The sequence below is a fragment of the Lontra canadensis genome, unplaced genomic scaffold, assembly GCF_010015895.1.
Source record: "Lontra canadensis isolate GAN:19392208 unplaced genomic scaffold, GSC_riverotter_1.0 scaffold104, whole genome shotgun sequence".
Taxonomy (NCBI): Eukaryota; Metazoa; Chordata; class Mammalia; order Carnivora; family Mustelidae; genus Lontra; species Lontra canadensis.
Window position 1 is genome coordinate 1121133 of NW_022631098.1, and position 21126 is coordinate 1142258.

Consider the following 21126-nt stretch of genomic DNA (forward strand, 5'->3'; position numbering starts at 1 on the left):
ATCAAACAAGGTAGAATTAAAGTTAAAAATATGAATCAGGATAAAGAGAGACATTACATAACAAAATCACAATTTATAAAGACCTCAGAGATACAAACCTGCATAAGCCAATCAACATTGTAGATAAATACACAAAGCAAAAACAATTAGGAACTGACTGCTAATGTATACATGGTTTTTATGGAGCGATTAATATGTTCTCAAGTTGCTTTAGTGATGGTTATACAACTTCATGAATATACTAAAAACCCTGAAGCATACACTTTAAATGGGTGAACTGTAAGGTATGTGATTTATATTTCAGTAAAGCTCTTATGTACTTAAAAAATTAAGAATAAAGGAACTCTATACAATTACTTGGGGGAACTTAAATACACATCTCTCAGGACCCCATGGCTCTAATAGACAAAAAAGCAAAATCATAGAGAAAGTAAACAAAAATACATAAAACATAACAATAAATAAACTTAAAAAAACAAAATTATCCTGGAAAACTTGAATGTGCCTTTTCCAGAATAAAAAAGATCAGAGATTAAAAAAACAAAGTCATTGATTAATTGAACACATATTAACAATAAAAAGCAAAAACTAATAAGAAAGTCAAGACAGGAAAAAATGAAATTAAAATTATTAACAAGCAAAATTCAAACATATGTATACGTATACAATGTATTGATCTATGTACTTGCATATATGTCTTTGTATGCATATGAAGAATTATAAAAATTCCTCAAAAACTGGGCCAGAAAATTTCCATAATATATTTTAAGTAAAGATTTTGCAGATAACATTTTCTATAGTAATAAAAATAATAAATATTTACAAATAACAAAAAGATGACCAAAAATCATATGTATGTAGAAGTTAAGCAATACACTCTCTTGAATTAAAGAGAAAATCAAAATTGGAATGGTAACTTCTAAGAAATCAATGAAAAGACTACTTCATACAAATCCTGACAGCAAAAACTGTATTCAAAACAAAGATTATGTCATCAATGTTTTCAGCAAAAAGCAAATAAAAAGCTTCCAAACTGAGGGTTGCTGGAGGGAAGGGCAGGTGGGAGGGATGGGGTGGCTGGTGATGGACACTGCGGAGGGTCTGTGCTATGGTGAGTGCTGTGAATCATGTAAGAATGAAGAATCACAGACCTGTACCCCTGCAACAAACACTACACTATATGTTAATTTTTTTAAAAAGCTTCCAAATTAAGAAAGCTGTGTTGAGTTTTTAAAAAATTTATAGGTAAAAACTGAAATTGAGAGAAAAAATATACTAAACTAGGAATGAGAAAGACGACATAGGTACTTACAAAGAAGAAATAAAGAAATCAAAAAAATCATAATGTTTTGCCATCAAACAATAAATGTAATGTTAAATAGATAATTTTGTGGCAAAATATAAATGACCAAAATTCACCAAGAAATGGACAATCTGAGTTTTGCCTGGTCTTTAAAATAATTAGAAGCTTACTTGAATATTTGTAGGCCATAGAAAAAAAATTATAACTATTCAATTATTTTTATTAAGGCCACATAATTTTAATGCCAAAACTAGATGTAGTATACATGCTAAAGCCAATTTCTCTTATCCGTCTTTGCTGAAGCAGTAGCAAATAGAATCTATAAACGTATAGATGAATACATTCTGGCCAAATACTCTTTATATCAGAGATGAAAAGGTATAGTGTGCCTGGTTGGCACAGTCCAGGGGAAAATGCAGCTCTTGGTCTTGGGGTCGTGGGTTCGACCCCTATGTCGAGTGCAGAGATTACTTTTTAAAAAACTTAAAAAAAAAAAAAAAAAAAGAAAGAAAGAAAGAGGTAGTTCTAGATCAGAAAATCTATCAGCAAAAATTATCACATTCCAAAAAATGAGAAAATGATTTTTTCAGTAGTTTCTGAAAAGTCCAAAAAACTCTGAGAGACAACCTGAGGGTTTTGGGGTGGCGGGGGGTGAGCCTGGTGGTGGGTATCAAGGAGGGCACATATTGCATGGAGCACTGGGTGTGGTGCATAAACAATGAATTTTGAATACTGAAAAAAATAAAATTAAAAAAAAATTTTTTGAATAAAGTAAGGATATAAAGAAACTGCTTAAATATAATAAATGTTGCTTTCCAAAAATCAGAAGCAAAGCTTCTTTTAAGGGTAAAACACTAGAAATGTTTCAACTAAAATCAGAGATGAGATCAGTGTGTTTGCTATCACCATTATCCAATATTATGTTGCCGTTTCCAGCAAATTCTAGGAGATATGTAAATAAATAATTGGTATACACACTGAAGAGTAAAATTATCTTTTTGATAATGAAAAAGACTGTACATTTAGAAAGACTTCTAATTTGGAGGCTCTCTCGTTTACTTGCTTTCTTTCCTCTCCCCTTCGGTGCTCAAAACACTTATAACACACATTTTCTAGAGAAAGAAAACCACTAGAATTTTAAAACTGTAGTAAAGTAGCGGAATATGAAATGTAGAATCAATAGCTTTTCTCTGTATTAGCAGTAAGAATCTACAAGTAGAAATGGGAAAATACTCAAAGTAGAAATAAAAACACTAAAGCCCCATATTTCATGAGAAAGGCATAGAACTTATATTAAGAAAACTATAAAATCTTAACACAGCAAACAAAACCCAACAAATGGAAAAATGTTCCATATTTTAAAATATGAAGACCTTCTATTATAAAACTACCAATTCTCCCAAAATTAATGTATAAATTCAATGCATTTCTTATTATAGTCTCAACAAGGCTTCTAACCAGTACAATCATTTTAAGATTCATATGTAAGAACAAACGCTTAGAACAGCTGCAAAATGCTTGAGTAGAAAGATTCCTGCAAGGAACCAGGTACCAGAATAAATGAACTGGACTCAACTACCTTTGTTATGTCCACAGGAGTAAACAAAGACACTGAGTCAGAATACAGAACTCAGAAGTCAATCTGTATATAGGAGCAGTTATAATGTAGCACAAAATAGCATTTTAATTCAATGGGGAAAGAATAGTTTACCTAATAAATGGCACCAGCCATGTGGAAAACAAAATTAAATCCCATCTCACATCACAAACAAAATCAAATTTTAAGATCAATTAGAAGGTTAAGATGTAAAAGACCAAATAAATACTGTAGACGAAAATCTAGGACAGTACATGCATTCTTTAATTAAAAGTGGCAAACCAACACAGGAAAAGACATAAAGATGTATTTGAGTTGGTAAGATACAAAGCTAAATTAAAACTGTCAGAATAATGTTTAGAGTACAATTTTATTTTAGTAAAAACGTATGTGGGGACGCCGGGGTGGCTCAGTGGGTTAAAGCCTCTGCCTTCGGCTCAGGTCATAATCCCAGGGTCCTGGGATGGAGCCCCGCATCGGGTTCTCTGCTCAGTGGGGAGCCTGCTTCCCCCCCGCCCCCATCTGCCTCTCTGCCTACTTGTCATCTCTCTCAAATAAACAAATAAAAAAATCTTTTAAAAAATAAAATAAAATAAAACAAAACAAAAAAAGTGTGTGCGTGTGTGTGTGTGTGTGTGTGCGCGCGCGCATACACTTTGTTCAGGTCACCGTGATCCACAGACTAGAATTATTTCAACAGCCCCGTAATTAACTTTTCTGCTTTCCAAACTCTCTGCAATCCATTCTCCATACATTCTTCACGATCATAAATCTTATATGTCATTTCTCTGCATTAAGCCCTCCCAGGATTATCCATAGCCTTTAGAATAAAATATAAGCTCAGCAAAGTTCGATCCAGCCTTTTCTCCGGGCTGATCCTCATCTCCCCCAATTTGCCCAATTCACATCCCCGCACAAGCCATCAGGAACCACTGAGAATTTCCCTAACATGCCCAGCAATCCCCGTCTCCCACATGGGCTGCTGTATGTGCTAGCTTTTTATTTTGTTTCTCTAACAGAATGCTGTTCTCCTAACCCACTTAGCTAGCTGTCTGCTAAGACTCACCTTATAGACCCTCGCACCTCCACTCCTCCAGCATGCTTTCCCTGACACTCACCCTGAGATAGTGGCCTCTGCTTTTTGGGCCTCTGAAGCACATTGTGATTACCCTCTAGCATCTATCACACAACATTTGCATGTCTGTCCACTCCTCGGCCAGACTTGACCTCTCTGAAGACAAGAGTTACATCCTATTCAACATTATTCTTTCGTTTGTATGAGAGAACACCTGGTCAGTGTCCGTCTCAGTGCTGAGTACTGGGAGTACTACAGCGACCGGAGCAGACCGGAATCTTCCCTTTCCTGAGCTACGTGAAAGATGGACCAATCCCGAAGGTGAACGTATACTCCGGCAATAATCCAAAAGAAACCACACGGTGAGTGTTATGATAAGGGGCACAGTGCCTGACAGCATGTACCAGGGACCCAGTATAGTCCACTGGGTCAAAGAAAGTGTCCTTTCAAAGTGACACACCTGAGGGATAAATAAGTCATCTAGGCAACCCAGAAGAAACAGAAAGCAAGGAAACCATTCCAGACAAAAAGAACATGACACCAAGTTGCTGGAAGAGAAACTCACACGGAGTTTCAGAGAAGCAAAGTAAAGAGCAGTGTTGGAACGCTCATCACTCGCACACTGGCTTGCCCGTAGTGGATTTTCTTTTTTATTAACAGATAAAAGAATAATAAATAAATGCAGCCGTGTGTCACAAGCCTTATATATAAAATATATAAGGAGCACATTACATAACACACGTAACAACTACACTGTACTACTTTGTATAATTTTTCCGCGGCTTTTGCGTGGTGTTGCACACCTGCCGGCAGGCCCTTCTGCACAGGCGTGTCAAAGTGCTGCGGAACCAGCGATGCGATCCGTGCGAGCGCTTGAGCGCTCACCGGGAATGCTTGTTCCTTTGCCAGCAGCCAGCCACAGGTGAGAACCCGGGAGTGCACAGACTCAGGTCAGCACGGGGCCATCAAGCAACCTTATCAGAGCTCTGTGCTATGTTTGCTGTCACAAGCTGGCCACCTGGCTGGTGACAAAGGGCTTCTCGCATTTTCCAGCCATCCCTCCCAGGCACTCGGGCGCCCGGCAGTGGAAGACAGTAAGCCTGAAGCCCAGCAGCAGGGCGGTGCAGATTCAGAGAAACACCCACACACGCTAATTCCCAGAGGAGCTGGGCACGCACCAGCTCTGCCCGGGATTCACACCGGCACCCCGCTTCTGCAAGAATATGGCAGTGGCTCGCAGGCTTTGGAATCTCCCTGCAGAGACACCCGCACTTCTACTCCTCCTTCCCTGATGGCTACGAAGGTGGAGGAGGAGGTTATGATGCACGTGCATGGACTGCGGCTTCTCTAGGCGGTGACCGGCCCTGCTCCCAACGGAGGCCACCACAGCGGCAGCCGGAGAGCCTCACATCCACCAGGATGGATCGGCAGAGGGCTTACTCAAAGCTGCTAGTCACGGCTAATGCCTCTTTAATTATTACGCTTCTACAATCACTAAATTGTGATTCACCCTCCTCAATGGCTCCAACCTGGTCTTGGGAGCTATGCTTCTGTCCAATTTGTACAGAAAGGATTCATTTTTGGAATGAAAGCTGTGTTGTAGTAAAGAAATAAAGTCGATGGGAATCTGAAAATGTTTACAACTTTCCAAACGAATTAGGTAATAAATAGTTAGCCAAAGGCGAAAATATGTGTCTCCTTAGCCAAACAGCATCAGATTTTAAGGGTGACAGAAAGTAGTGCACCGTACATCCGAATGTGACTTTCACAGTAACATATGGCAGACTTCATAGCATTCCCAAAGAAGCAATCCTAATGGTTTTATATTTCTGGAGGATAACAGCATGAGATTATGTCTACGTTTGTTTAAAAGAGAATTTCTAGTGATATGGTTTCACAGAAGATCAGCGCACGTGGTCACCAGGCACACTGGAGTTGCACTGGCGCCGTCCAGCCTCCATGAAAACCCAATGGTCCTCATACATAGTCCCCCTTCTCTACTCAACACCCCCGTGAGGAGGAGCTTCTGCAACTTGCTCTCCCAGCAGCATCCCTAGGAGTCACAAAGTTCTTTCCTTCTTCCACTGAGGCAAAATCTATTCCTGTGACTTCAGTCCACTGGTTCTAGGACAGCCTCTGCTCTCCCCCACAGAAACCCTTTAAGGCACCTGAAAATAGCTCACAGGCTCTCCTCCGCCTTCCCATCTTGTTTTCAGGGAACTAATTCAAAACGCATTAAAGGCAGCTCAGGAGAACCGTTGTGAGTAGATAGGAGAGGCAAGCGCACAGAAGAAAGAAGGGGAAGGACATTGCAAGTCATGACGTGGAAGGAGACAGGTGAGCAGCAGAGACACAAGAGGTCTGCTTCGGATCGGGGAGCCCACAGGAGAGGCCTTTCCGTGGGGCTTGTGGTCCTGTGCGTGCGTGTGCTCTGACGCGGGGAAATGGAGGCCAGTACGTACTCCTCCTCACTAGAGCACACGCTCCAGACTGTTTTTCAGGGTTGTATTTGATTTATTTGCCCTGGTCTGTCCACACTGTTCATACTCTGCTCTCTTGGGATCGTGCATAGATGAGATGTTAGGCTGGGTAAGGAAGCAATTCAGGGCTGTGGGACAGGGCAGGGAGGGGGACAGTGCCACCAGCCCAGGTAGGGACTGAACCCATAACCACTGGCTCCTCTGTGGGGGGAGGTCCCCCAGGAAGGGATGACAGGAACATCTCGAGCATAGCAACTATTCATGGCTGTTACCATCTGGACGTGAATCTGACAGGAACCCTGAGCTCTGTTCATCGTGTTCCACGAGCAGCACACAAGGGACAACCTGACCCCTGCAAGAATTGACGGAAATGGTCATCTTCTTGAATCAAGAGAGGAAGAGACAATATGCACCAGAGATCTCCTGTTATCACAAGCAAACCTATACTCTGTTTGGATTCATGGTTTATTTGGGGAGAGGGTTATGTTCTTTCGACTTCTCTCCCTCTTATGACACAGCCATGTCCATTTTCTCTGTGTCCCTCAGATTGCCGTGTACGCCCACACGTTCTCTACACAGCTGGGTTTATCATGTACACCAAAACACTCTGCTTTTGCCACTTTTCATGTAATATTTTCTCTCTAGCACACACTAGAGGTAGTCACAGCAGTCAGCTCTCATCGGAGTTTTGCTCTGGAAATTGCCTCCAGCTGAAGAAAGCTCCCTGGGCAGGTGTGTCCTGTCCCCTCCCCATGGCAACATGCACCCAAAGGCGGCCAGTGTTGGAGGTGAGCTGGAATACAAAGACAGTCTCTTCCTCGCCTCCTGGAAGGTGAGTCTGAAAAGTTGAGCCAAGATCCTTGCTGTGACTGCACACACCCACCAGCCCAGCCCCCCGAGCACCCATCCTGTTTTCTTCCCAGCCTCACAAGGAAGTGGTCTGGTGAGATGCGGAAGGTGCAAACCCACACTACCCAACACTCAGAAAGAAGGACGACTGGAGTGTGGGGCCATGAGCCGCACGGCAGTATTCTCGGGACTTGAAACCTAACGACGTTGGCCTGGTTGGGACATTGATCCCGAGGGATCCTGAGCACAAATCTCACCAGAGTCTGCTTCTGGGGAACCAGAGCTATGACAACGTCACCAACATTCCCCCAGGCTACAGCGTCCTCTTGCCACATCGCTCTCATTCATGATACAACAGCTGTATCATGTTCTCAGAAGCAGACTTATCATCTCTTAATTCACCATTTCTTCATAGTCTGACCGTGCCTTGTTGCCAGTATTTTGCCATTATGAAGAGGATTCAGTAAACACTACCACGCCATTATTTAATGTTTCTTTTTCTTGTTTCAAATTCTTTCTTTGCAAAAATCTCCAGCATGGGCATTACTAAGAAGACCTGAAGGTTCCAATCTATTGATACGAAAGCTTTACAGATTATAATATTGGACTCCCAAGTCTATCAGTAAGATACACTAAGGAACTAGGGCAGACTCTTCTCTGTATTATAGCCTCTTGACCTGAGACTCAGAAAAGGATGCTTCAGAGGCCCAAAGAGAAGAAGAGAACAGAATGGTCTAAAATTAACTACACAGCATTCCATCTACTTGGCCGAGCACATCAAAACCTACATAATGGGCCCGTGAGCAATGAATATTTGTTGAATAAATGTATGAATGAATAAATGAATATTTAGTTTGCTTTAAATTTTAACTGAAATATAAAGGGGCTCATCAATAGAGAAATGCAGGTAACGCAGAAATATACAGCATGGACTGTATATTAACAAGCCTTTGCCTTCAAGTTCTTAAATTGTTACAACCCCAAAGCCAAAGTGACAGTGGCAGCAACAGTGACAGCCCAAGTAGGTACGTTTTAAATCCTCTTCTACATAGCAATTAGCAGAGGGATCGAAGAGGAAAATTTAAGAAGGAATGAAGTAAAATAATAGATAATAAAAGCACTCAGCCAACCAGAAAAGAGTAAGCCACATTTGTTATTATCACAATAGGTCACATACCACAAATGCATGGGAAGGAGGGCCAGAGACTGGAAGATTTTAGTGAAAATCACAATCATTGTATTTGGGGCAGATGAGGAACAAAGAGGTAATGCTGAACATTTGTGTACTTCCACGGAAATGCACAAACATCTTACAAACACCGTGATCTAGTCTCAAACTATCCCAGCAAGAATTATTTCTCAAATCAGGTGGGTCTCATCTGTGCCTGATAAGCGTGTCCTGCTCATCCAACCCGTGTCCTGTCCCCGGGGTCACCAAAAGAGAGCAGAGGAGGAAAAAGAGGAAACACGTGACTTCTCAGGGAGGGGAGGGAGGAAAAACCACATGAGGTAGGAGGAGCAGGAGGAAGAAAAGAGCAGCAAAGGCTTCGCTTACTCTTACAGATATCTTAATAAGCAGTTTAGGAACTATTTGACCCAAAGGAGATGTAACACAAAAACATCTGAATTCAGAGCCCTGCTTTTTCCCATAAATGTTTATCACTTCCCTACCACTCTTTAAGTCCTAAAGAAAACAAAAGGTTATATGAGAAATCTTTAATATTTGAAAGCAAACAAAAATGCATCATCCAAAGGTCAACCAAATCTAGGAATTCACAGGAAGAAGATCTTACCAAGCTGTCAGATCTCAAATTCATCATCAACAAAAGATGTCACATTGTTTTCAAAGCACTTCTTCAGTGCATTGTAGGAAAAGTCATAATCAAAAGGAAAAAACCAATACTGGCTTTTCTCTCTCCGGCCCATTCCCAGGACTTGCCAAAATACTTCTATTTCCTTTCCAGCGTCCAGAAGGGTGTCAACGGTCAACATGGTTTGTTTTTTCTATCCCCCTGACAATGGAGTGGTTGGCCTGGTGCTGTCAAAGGCCAATAGATTTTTCTTCTTTTTTTTTTTTTTTTTTAAGCTTTGTGACCATGGTGACCTGGTTTTAAGTACGAATCTCACAACACAGGAGACCTTCTCTTAAAACAAAGAGGGAAGATATAGACTTAGCTTCTGCGGTCCCCAGAACCGATGCTGCAAAAGAGCTTGCTCACATCCCCATTTCACTCACCAGAACTACCCAAACACTTGGGTAAATAAGACAAGGAGGAAGCCAAGAGCAGGCCAGCTCCTCTGGGGTTACTCTGCCTCACTGATCCCCCCTATTTGCTCATCATACTCAAGGGGGAACAGGGACACTGGTTCCCAAGGACCACTGTTACCTGGACTTCCACCTCCCATCAGCCCATCGCTTAATTAAAACCTCTGCCCCGTAATGATCAAGATTGCAAGGTGTTCATAACAACATGAAAATGTGTGTGGGGATGGTGGGGGGGGCAGTTAAGAACACCCAAGAAGACATGAAATGACATGTCTCTGCCTCACAGGTCTGCTTATAATCCTGACCAAGTTTCACACTTGAGTATAATTCACTACGTTTGACAAGAGTCCATTTCTATGCAACAATTAAGATTTTAAAGAATTAAATAGATATTTAATATGGATACAGTCTTCATAAAGTATTCCATATGCCCAACAAGAAAGAAAATGAGCATCTAGCATTTGCTCAATGTCTGACCCGTCATGAATTTGAACAAGTGGGCCGTTACAGTCATTGTAACCGTAGAGTACGGTCATCACAGGATTTTCCACAACCTTCTAAATAGTTCACTTTAAACTCCTATTCGCTGAACTTAAACTCTCAACAGCTACTTAGTGTGACGTCCCCCTTTGGGTGAGCACTCTGGTTCACCGTCCACACCGCTAGAGAGAGAGGCAGAAAGCACTGCTGCTAAATACGGAAACACTTGTAGAGCCCACGGCAACGGTATCTAATGACTGAAGACGGACTGTGAAAATAATTTACCCTGGGTATTTAAAATGTCAGGGAAGCAATCCAAAAAATCACAGTCTACACAAGAGATTATGTCAATGACTGATGAGGCCTTTGAAATTGGCAAAAGTATTTGGGAAGCCCAGACATGTCATAAGAGTAAAAGGATGACAAGAAGAAAGGAGGGGGTCCTGGTGCAGATGTCATTTGCGAGAGCACCCGGCAAGTGCACTCACAGGCAGCATGAGCAGCCACCAGTTTGAGCCTTCTCACTGTTAGGAAATGGAAGCTCCCATTCTTGAGTATTTGCTTATGTGGGAAAACAGTAAAATGATCTGGGAGACAGAGGAATGAATAGCCCATTGTGCTATCGATTCTTTGCAATATTAGATAAACAGAGTGGGATTGTGTTCCGAAAACTATTCTAATTTCATCCTCCAGGTCCTTATCATTGCATCAGGTTAATAAGTCAGACCACAAAACTTGAGGAAATGCACTCCATAAATGGGCTCCAATCTGGACACTGATTATACATGTAAAACTTGGTGCTTCCGTGGCTGGTATTAGAAAAAATAAAACACAGTGAAACTCATTCATGGGTTTTAGTTTAAGTTTGATTTTTTTTTAATTGGAACTATAACCAAATAGAGATAGAAACTTCCTCTGGCCTTACTTAATTATAATTTTATTCAACAGCTTTTGGAAATATTTTGATAGGATTTCAAACTTAGAGAAAAAATGCAAGAATGGTCCCAAAAACTCCCGTAGTCTTTTACCAAGATTCACCAACTTGTTAACAGTTTATCCCATCTGTTTATATTCTCATTCTCTCCCTACCCCACCCTCCCCCCAATTTGAGACTAAATGGCACACATCCCACTCCTTTTCCCCTAAATACTTCAGTGTGTATTTCCTAATAGGGAAGCCCCTGTACATAACCACAATAAAATTTAATTTTTCTTAAGATGAGAGAGAGAGAGCACATGTACTTGGGGGGAAGGGGCAGAGGGAGAGGAAGAAGCAGGCTCCCCACTGAGCAGCAGCCCAACCAAGGGCTCGATCCCAGAATCCCAGGATCATGACCTGAGCCGAAGGGAGACGCTGAACCAAATGAGCCACCAGGCGCCCCACCATAGTACAATTCTAAAATGAGGAAATTTAACTCTGGTACAGTATTATTTAACCCACAGTCCATATTCCAGTTTTGGTCATTGTCCCAATAATGTTCTCCACAGCTACTTCCTAATATAGGATCCAACCCAGGACTAGTCCCGGAATTTGTCTTGTGTCCTTAGTTTTCCTTCCTCTGGAAGAGCTCCTCAGTCTTTGTCCTTCAAGCAGCATTTCTCAGACACCTACTCTTCCAGGCCCTCTGGCTTATTGGGGTGCTTACAAAGAATTAAACACAGCATCTAAGCATCACGTACCCAGAGGCCAGGGGAAGAGAAAGACGAGTAGATGATAAGGAAACACACCAAGAACCATGCTAAGGTAGAAGGAGAAGCTGGATTCCTCCCATTTTCAGCAATTCAAAACCTTTGCTCTCTGGCTGCCTTTCCCCACCCCCCACCTCAATAGGAAAATACTTCCATGGCCAGAATCAGAATCATCATTAGCAAAGGTTATTTATAAGATGTCTTTAAGTTCAAGGTGTTGGCTGAAGTACTGTAGAGTACTAGACGGCAGTTTACGGTAATACAGGCGTGTGCACACACACAGTGATTTGGGATTTGTTTTTGTTTTGTTTTAAGAAACAGGGATGGTTCTTTTAAATAGGAGATGTGTTAAAGTTACTATTTTCAGAAACAAAAAAATGTGACATGGTAAGAAGAACGAGGTTTCTTCTTCTATAGCTATCAAAGCTCTATTCAAATCCAACCTCCATCATTTATTAGCTTAGCGACCTTGGGTAAGTCACTTCCAATGTGGGCTTTAAGGATTTCATCTGTAAAATAGAATGATATTGGTCAACTACAGGAATGTGTAGGAGAAAGCCTAAGGATGCATTTGTCTTGGGATTTTTTTTCTAATGGGGTTCTCCCTATTATCACACAGAAGAGTTCTGAATCCCAAATTTCTCAGCCTTTCTGGGGGGCGATGTTCCCGCTTCTCCTGGAATGGCTGTCTCCCAATGGCCACACATTAGCAGCCTTCCACTTTGCACACTAAGCAGTGAGGTTCTATTCCTCATGTCATTAGTCTTGCCACGAGCTTCCTAAGATGGACGGTCCAGGGGAGCAGAGATTAGGTCTGCCTTACTACTCACTGTCCCATCTCTAGAAGCCGCATAGGCCTGGTACAGAGAGAGCACGAAGTACATGTGCGATGGTTAAGAGCCGCTGGAACCGTTTCCTGCCTGAAATACTAGGACACAGCATGGCCTCCACCTTCTCTAGGTGATGGCTACAGAGACGAGAGTGGAGAAGCCTGAACTTTCATCAACCTCCTGCACCTCAGGGCATAGGGTTAAAAAAAAAAAAAAAAAAATCATTCCTGAAACTCTGAATCCAGAAATACTACTGAAACACTCTGGTCAAATAGAAATTCCATTATAATTATTTAAATGAATTAAAAATTATTATGAACACATTCATTATTTAAGCCCTTCCTACCCTCTTGTACATTCCATGGTCTTGTTTCTCTCCACAGCATGTATCTCTCTGAAGCTGCTGTTTTAGTTATTTGTGTGTTTCTGGTCAGTCTCCCCACTTAGTTTTCCTCCCTGATCACCAGCACCTAGAATGGTACCTAAACATTCACGCTGATGCTACAAAATACTTGCAAACTCTTACAGAAGACAAACATTCTCTACAACGTCATGTACACATCTCAGGATTAGTAAACCTTTTCCTGTAGTTCAACACCGATCCAGTGTGGCCCAGCTCCAATCCCAAAGATCATGGAGAACCTTCAACAAGTTTTACTAGATTTGCAACAAGTTAGAGTCTCCTGATTAATTTGCCGTCTAAAACAATAAGCTTAAATAGGACACAAAAACAAAAACAAAAAAAAGACAAATTAAGAGGACCCAATTTTTAAATGCTTGGCAGGTTTGCACTGTTTCATTAATAGGTAGGACTGAGAATCAGGATAATGAAGAAATGGTGTGAACACAAACACACAAACAGAGAAATGAACAGTGGGAGGTACAGATGTGCACAGAGAAGTCGGGGTGTGAGACAATCCAGGAAGTACACAGACCCGGGAAAAACAGAAAGAAAAGTCGAAAATTGAGGGCAATCAGGGGCATCTTCAGTGAAAAAGTTTCTGGGCACCAGTCCCTCAGCACAGTAACTCCGAAGAATTAGGATCATTTGTCACTGCTCTGTTTGTTCTGAGGCTGAAATCCCTCCTGCCCTCGCCTTTGTGAAGATCGTACACTGACTCTGCTCCACGAAAGCTCGCACACAAGAATACATTTCTGCTTCCCATGGCAGCTGCGAACTCACTCTCCAGCCCACATTATCTCCCCCTAGGCCAACTCTGTCCTCAGATGATTATTAGGATTTCTGGTGCTAGTATGATGGGAGAGAAAAAGGTTACTAAAGCCGGCATTTTACTAAACCTACAACTTCTAACATTGGATGAACCACCTACCAATTGTCTTTGCAAAGCTAATGATGTAGGATGAAGAAAGGGAGAACTGACCCTTAACTCATATGCCCATTGGTGCAGACACAGGAGAACAATCGGGAAAAAACATGGTATCATGAATGTAGGATACAAATGGGGCAGTGAAAGCCAGCAGTCCTCAGCATCAAAGAGATGTGGCAAAGAGATAAAGGGAAAAAAGAAAGCAAGCTTGACTAGAGAAGAGAGCATCTAGCCAGAGACACTAAATCTTTTTTTTTTTTTTTAAGATTATTTATTTATTTGACAGACACCAAAAGTAGGCAGAGAGGCAGGCAGAGAATGAGAAAGGAAGAAGCAGGGTCCTGACTGAGCAGAGAGCCCGACGCGGGGCTCGATCCCAGGACCCTGGGATCATGACCCGAGCTGAAGGCAGAGGCTTTAACCCACTGAGCCACCCAGGCACCCCAAACCTTTATCTGGAAAACAAAGGACAGAGGATGGAATCAGGGCCCCCATTCCTGTTTGGGGTTCAGAAGCAGAACTGCAAGTCCTGAAGAGAAGCAGAGTAAGGAAAAGAACCGAACAGTGTACAAGGCAGCAACCACCGTCGGAGATTCTAGAACCTTGACTAATAGAAATTTAACTGGGTATCAAATTCCCTATGAATTCGGCGAAGTGTCCTAATAAGCATACTTGCCCAAGAGCAGGGTTAGCCTTGGAATTAAGGGATCAAGACATGCCCACACCCCAGAACTCTCAGGGGAGCTTATTTTTAAATATACAAATTCCTGGTTCCAATCCTAGATGAATCACACTATCTGGTACTTACAGAGCAGAGAGTTTACACAGTACACAGTGTCTGCAGGCTGGTCCCTTTGTTGTGTTTTTGTTTTTGTTGTCTTTTAGTTAATGTCTCCAGATGCTCCTACTGTACCCTCATGAGAGGAATCCACTGTTTTAGATTCTGGACTAGAAATAACTATTCTGGGATTAGGATTCAAATCAATAATGCAAAACACATCTCCCTAGCAAAAACCAAAGCATACATTCATAAATGTTAAAATAAAAATAGATACTTTCAGAGCTGGCTTTTCCTCTTTTTTTTTCCTCATTAGCTCTGGACAATGTTCAATCTTGGCCAGTGTGTAGGAGGCAGGAATTACCTCAGCACCCTTGCTTATGAACATTGCATCTGCTTTTTCTTCAACTGACTGCTAGTAGTGCTCTGTTGGTCTCTTTTTGCATCTGTCACAAACACTCCTCTTCCTTCAAGTAACACTCTCTCCACACCCCATCCAGCTTTCACCCCTTCCATGGGGGACTCACCACTGTGGTTCTTCTCACTCCCATTTTCAATGTGCTAAGTGAAGCCCAACCCCCCCAGTCCCCAGCCATTTCTCCCCCAAGGAGAACCTACCCCAACCAGATCTGGATGGTAACGTTGGTGGCCAGTATACACACAGCCCACAAGGGCTACAATAAAATTCATTTATAGCACAGGGAACTAGTATGTTCAGGTCTACAGCTTCTCTTTCCACACAGGGAAATTACCATTTCTTATTTCAAAGGTAAGACCCAAGTTCGTCGAAATATAGGAAATAACCAGGATAAGCCAGAAACTGGAATTTGGGGTTCAATCATGCTACATCAGAAATGGGTCTCCTAACACTCAATCTACCACTAGGGGTAACAGAAATAGGCAAAAATCTAAAGCACCCATAAAGATCATCCATGATCCAGAATCCTCCCTTGGTCCTCACATTTTATCCTCCCTAGATCTCCCTAGATCCCCGCATGGCAAATAAAACATACGAGCATCTTTTACTGGGCAAGCTCTCAAACAACAAATCAAAGAGACGAAGACTTTCGCTTTTTAAAAATAGACTCACAGTGAGATAATAGAGGAATGTACCACACATAAAAAGCCTTAATTCGGGGAGCATTTTTATTTAACTCCTAAAACTCTATTCACCAATGTAAATAACTCATAGAAATACTGTCAGGAACACTCAAAACTGACTTGAGACCTGAACTCAAGGCAGTAAAAGTGACAACTCATCTAGCACACAACCCAAGATGTTTGAATTTAAGTCTAATCTTACTTTTCATTAATTTTCAGGATAACTAAATGGCAAGCTATTAAAATGTATAGTGGTCCCACAGTCCGAGCTCTGTAGCAAAGCACCATGAAAACAGAACATAAGGTACTAAAAAATGTTTAAAAAGTAGACCTCCACACAGAAATGATTTATCTGACGAATAAAAGCCGTCACATAAAAAGGAAAAAGCGAAGGCAGAAGGGGAGGTGGTGTGTTCATTTGAGTGAAAAGGCTCCAAACACGGTGTTTAGATTAAAAAAGGAACTGCGCCAGATCACTATGAAATAGGTCATGGGTCCGAGGATGGCAACAAAAATGGGCTTGGAGTCTGACCCAGGCAATGCTATGGGCTCCCACTCTGCTCTCCCATACAGTAATGGAAGAATAAGCTTCCTTCTAACTCAGAGGAAAAACAGAAACAGCCACAACTCTCTTCTCACAGAGGCAGTAGAGGGGTCCGTGGACAATGCTGCAGCCTCTCACGTGAGAGCCTCACGGTCTCGTGGCTGCCCCACGCGCTAACGGGGTGACCCTCTGTGAGCAGCCTGACCCGCCCGCACTCCCGTCCCTTCTGCTCTGAGTCACACCTAACTTGTTCCCCTGGGAGGAAAGCGGCAGATCCGAAATGCAAGTGATACGACCTCCTGAGAAGAGTAATGGGAATTGTGGAAGAGGCTTGAGAAACCCGCTTCTGAGAATGCCCTGAGTACTAGGAAGTTCCTGTAATTCCTGTAATTCCTGTAATTCCTAACAGGAATTGCTCTGGAGGCCGGGGGCACAGAAGAGGTCAGGACTGTTTGTGGGCTTCTCCAATTATAGGATTACAAGTGATGTCACTTAAATTTACACCCAAGTCCTAAAATTTCTAACTAACTCTGTTCTGGGACTTATTTTTACTAAACCAAAGATAAAGATTCTACCTAGTAGTACCATGGACAATCTCTGCCCGGATTCAGAATTTTTCAAGCAGTGTGACCACTCCGTCCTAAGATCTTGAAAAAGGATGATAAAGCAGGAAAACAAAATACTTAACTCTCCTTGGTATACACTGAAATTGTAACAGCAGGTGCTGTTTATGAAATGTCAAGGGAAAAGGCCCGTCAATTAGAAGGACAAAAATTTTAAAAACAGACCAAACAAAACTTGACAATACCCATTTCTGGATAGGAGGAGCAAGAAATGGCACAGCCTTATCCATTCATCCGTTGAAGGGCATCTTGGTTCTTTCCACGGTTGCCAAACTGTGGAAAGAACCAAGATGCCCTTCAACGGATGAATGGATAAGGAAGATGTGGTCCATATACACTGGAGTATGATGCCTCCATCAGAAAGGATGAATCCCCAACTTTTGTAGCAACATGGACAGGACTGGAAGAGATTATGCTGAGTGAAATAAGTCAAGCAGAGAGAGTCAATTATCATATGGCTTCACTTATTTGTGGAGCATAACAAATAGCATGGAGGACATGGGGAGTTAGGAGAAGGGAGTTGGGGGAAATTGGAAGGGGAGGTGAACCATGAGAGACTATGGACTCTGAAAAACAATCTGAAGGGTTTGAAGAGGTTGGGGGGTGGGAGTTTGGGGTAACCAGGTGGTGGGTATTAGAGAGGGCACGGATTGCATGGAGCACTGGATGTGGTACAAAAACAATGAATACTGTTATGCTGAAAATAAATTTTAAAAAATGATTTAAAAAAAAAAAAGAAAAGAAATGGCACAGCCACTGGAGAAGGCATTTTAGCAGTTTCTTACAAAGCTAACAAACAAAATGTGGCAATCCTATTCCTAGACATTGACCAAATGAACTTTAGGCTACATAAAAACCTGCGGTTGAATGTTTACCGCAGGTTTATTCATAGTTGCCAAAAACAGAAACAACCAGGCTGCCCTTCAAGAGATGAATGCATAAGCCAAGGGTGGGGTCCTTCATGTAGGATGAAATACTATTCAGAGATTAAAAAGGAATCGACCATCAAGCCACACAAAGTCGTGTATTAATCCTAAATGCCTACTGCTAAGCCAAAGGAAAAAAGTATACTTTTATAATTTATTGATGTAGTATTAAAAAAATGTAAAAAGTTTAAGTATTGTGTGATTCCATTTATAGGACATTCTGAAAAAGACAAAACTACAGAAGGACAAACAGATCTGTAGTTGCCAGGGGTCTGATGCAGAGAGGAGGTCAGGTTTGAATGGGTGAAGCATAGGGGATTTTTTTTTAGGACAGTTCAAGGACTCCACAGGATACTTTAATGATAGATACATGAAACTATGCATTTATCAATACTCGGAATTTTCCATCACAGAAAGTAAACCTTAATATACACAAGTTAAATAGATTTTTATCTTTATATATTAACATAAATTATATATTATATACAGAGAAATACATTTATATATTATATATTATCATGTAACAGATTTTTTTCTATTTTGTAGGCTATCACAGAATCACAGGACAGAATTAAGAAAGTGATAAAAGGATGTTACTATATTATAAAGGTATGAGAAACACCTTGCTGGAGGTAGTGGAGGAGAAAGGTGCCGCCCTAACACTGGATATGAGTGGAGTCCCTAAAACTCAACATGTAGCTTCATACTCCAAACATGGACACTAACACTCTACTTGTGGCTGATACCACCTTCTCCCATGGACATACGTATTCTCTGGAACAACTGTCCGTGCATACAGCAATCCAACGACTGAGCAGACTGAAGGGATGGCCAGTGAGAGCCAAGTTTCCCACTGGGGCAGTAGGAGGTTACAGACAAGCAAGGCGAAAGGGTGAGAATGACCCCCACGGTTGGAGCACTATGGATGTATATTTAGCGCAATACAGATACGGAGGAGCACCTACAGAAATAGTCACAGATAAGCATATATTCGTGAGTTATCGACACAGACATATTTCCCTGCTCCATCACCTGTGATGGCTTGGAAACAAGAATACACCAGTAGCAACAGTACTCCTAGCACCCAGATTTTGGTTTCTAACACCATTCTCCAGTGAAAGGAACCAAGACTCCTTGGATAGACAGCTGAATCTAGGGCAGGGGCAGAAAATACACAAGACAAGCCTGGGTCATCTTGTAGTGTTAGAAAGGGAGGAAATGTTCCCCACGCACACACATGCACATCAGAGCACCCAGCAGACAACCAGTACCCCTCAGAACCATCAAGTTCATTGAAAATAAGGAAAATCTGAGCAACTGTCATAGACGAGAGGGTCTAACGAGATAGGACAACCAAATGTAATACGGTATCTTAAGTGAGATCCTGGAATGGAAAACAGATAAAAACCAAAGATACCTGAATAAAGCATGGAATTTAGTCAGCAACAATACAGGAATACTTGCTCACTAACTGGGACCCAAGTACCACAATAATGTCAGGTATCAATAACAGAAGAAAGGAATGTGGGATATATGAGAAATTTATAAACTATCTTCATGGCTTTTCTATGAATCTAAAACCATACTGAAATTAGTCATTTTTAAAAATTTAAGGGGAAAAGAAAAACAAAAGCCTATTTCATGAAGAATTCAGAAAGAGAACAACAGTCTGAGGAATATAGGATGGGAGAAGCTGCCCTCCCATACAGAGAAGCGCCAGACGAAGTCGGTAGTGGCAGGAGACAATGCAATAGAGATAAACAGAGAAGACAAAAAAGAAAGAAAAAAAAAGTAATAAAAAGGACAAATGGGAAAAGGCTGATCGAAAGAGTCAGAAGAAAATACTCCTAAAATAAGAAAGTGTCTATGGGAGGAGAGAAAGCATTTCACATCTCTGTTCAACTTATTTCCATCTTCTGAAACAGATGTGCAGGAGTGAAGGTTCCATTTTTATTTAAGTATTTACTTGACACATATTGGAGTTAGTGTCCGCCATAGTGGTCTCATTCCTTCTTAGACCCACGTGCCCTATCTAAGCCCTTCGGGCAAAGTATGTGAGCAGAGAACAGAAAACAGAGGTTCTTTCCAATTTACCTAGACCTGCTCCTCAAGACCTTGGTTAGGAATTAAATTATGTTATTAATCTGTGTTATTCAATGAGATACTATACTATAATGACTTTCCTAATGAGATACCGTGACAGTGTTCCTAAACTTTAAAAGGCAACATCCATTTAAAAAAAAAAAAAAAAAAATCAATGTTATGAGAAGTACCACCTTTTGAGGCTTTGTGCCCCACCAGTGAGGTCTAACATGTTAAGCCAGGTAAATGCCAAGATCAGCTTGCAATCTTAGCCAACCGATTTATAAAGGCTTAACTGAGAAACCCTGTTTGTGTCATGAGTACAAACACATCACCCCTCACTGGCATTGTCAACACATGAAATCTAAAGGAAAATACTATTTCTAAACTGAAAAAGATCCAAATTGTGGGGAAAAAAAAGTGCTCTCCTCAGGACCAGGGAGAAATGTTTTGCGTACTACTTGTCTCATATAAGCAAATATCCCAGGTACACTCTGGAACAGGAATGAACTAAGTAAAACAGTCACAGTTCACAGACCCAGAAAGACTTGTGGGGTTAGCAAAAGAGAAGTGATAGAAAGTCAGCCTCAGTCCAACAACTCTGGAAGGCAGCAGAAAGCACTGGAAAGAACAAGAGGTTGGGAATCAGACTGACCTGGGTATAAATTCTGCTTCTGTGGCTCCTCATCCCTGACAAGGAAACCTAACAAGTTAACAAAGTACCCACTTCCTCACCCACAGAAGTGAGCGACAGAGACCTCCTGGGGCTGATGCAAATTTTATTCTAAGAATATCCCATACTCAGAGCAAATGCTTGTGTAGCTTTTCTTATTTCTCGGGCTGCTTTAAGTACTTTATATAAATTAAATTATTTCATCTTCCTAATGACTGTGGGAGGTAAGTAGTTATATTATAACCATCTTACAAAATGAGAAATGTAAAGTATGGGAAAGATGAAGTAACTCATTCCAATCCATACAGCCACTAAGTAGCTAAACTGCAAATTCAACCCAAATAATTCTGGCTCATTTTTGTTCTGAAGCACTAGTATATTATAATACCATTATTAAATCAATTAAGAAATTAAGTCTCCTCCAAACACCCTAACTCTAATTCATTTCATAAAGATACTGACATGATTTACCAAGTTATTGTAACAAGAATTATATCAGTAGA

The 21126-nt window shown here is 41.4% G+C and overlaps 1 protein-coding gene across 2 annotated transcripts in view; it reads right to left on the minus strand.

Annotated features, from left to right (window-relative positions):
- The window catches only part of GUCY1A2 (guanylate cyclase 1 soluble subunit alpha 2), a 308505-nt gene that overhangs the window by 243629 nt on the left and 43750 nt on the right, over positions 1-21126 (minus strand). The gene's annotated exons all lie outside the window — the stretch shown is intronic.